Raw genomic sequence first — 935 nt, 5'->3', positions numbered from 1 at the left:
TAGGATCCGAGATTTGTTTTTCTTCGTCTTCCAAATTGTACATTTTCCAAAAAGAACCCATATTCGCCCCTTCGTCTTTAAACGTGCGGATGGTGTCACCTACGTCGGATATCCGGAGGGGCAACAGGACGCGGGACTCATCCGAAGGGCAGCGTGAAGGGCTCGGTAACTGAAGGACTGGCGGACGGAGCAGGCGAGCTCGTACACGCACGCACGCACGCACGCACGCACACGGCCATAACATTAGGCTTCCCCGGAGGAGCGAGTGTCAGTGGCTCACTAGATCCTGTGTCGTGAGGAGGGAAGACGCTGAAGGAGAGACGCTAGAAACGGCGATAAACAAGGAGAAAGATACAGATAATAAGAAAAAGGGAGAAAAAAGACAGAAAGAAGTAAAGGCGAAAGACAAGTGTTTGTGAGAAGAAGTGTAAGATAAACCAGGAGGTAAAGGACTTCATTCACCTGTGGAAATTACGTTAATCAGGGTTGAGGTAGGTCGGCAAAGTAGACTGGGTGCTCCTAGACACACACACACGCGTATCTATCTATGTATGTACACACACAGACACACACACACACACACACACACACACACACATACACACACACACACACACACACATATTTGTGTGTGTATGTGTGTGTGTGTGTCAGTGTGTGTGTGTGTGTGTGTGTGTGTGTGTGCTTGTGTTTGTGTTTGTGTGTGTGTATGTGTGTGTGCATGTGTGTGTGTGTGTGTGTGTGTGTGTGTGTGTGTGTGTGTGTGTGTGTGTATCTGTGTATATATATATTTATATATATATATAAATATATACCTCCATATATCTATCTGACTATCAGTCTATCCATTTATCTATCTATCTATCTATATATACACATACTCATATATAAATGTGCACACATACACACACACACACATCTATCTATATCTAAAT

General features: G+C 44.4%; 1 protein-coding gene across 5 annotated transcripts in view; it reads left to right on the top strand.

Annotated features, from left to right (window-relative positions):
- Window positions 1-255: 255 nt before the first annotated feature.
- Window positions 256-935, top strand: part of LOC125025868 (proclotting enzyme-like) — a 21,586-nt gene continuing 20,906 nt past the window's right edge. For 4 of the 5 annotated variants that reach the window (XM_047614180.1, XM_047614199.1, XM_047614190.1 and 1 more), the window contains exon 1: window positions 256-491. The gene's annotated coding sequence lies outside the window, so the exon portion shown is untranslated. The remainder of the gene's footprint in view (window positions 492-935) is intronic. The other variant, XM_047614173.1, reaches the window with a different exon arrangement.

This window comes from Penaeus chinensis, chromosome 1 (genome assembly GCF_019202785.1).
Source record: "Penaeus chinensis breed Huanghai No. 1 chromosome 1, ASM1920278v2, whole genome shotgun sequence".
Taxonomy (NCBI): Eukaryota; Metazoa; Arthropoda; class Malacostraca; order Decapoda; family Penaeidae; genus Penaeus; species Penaeus chinensis.
Note: the sequence above shows the minus strand (reverse complement) of the source record. Positions and strands in the feature narration are given on the sequence as shown.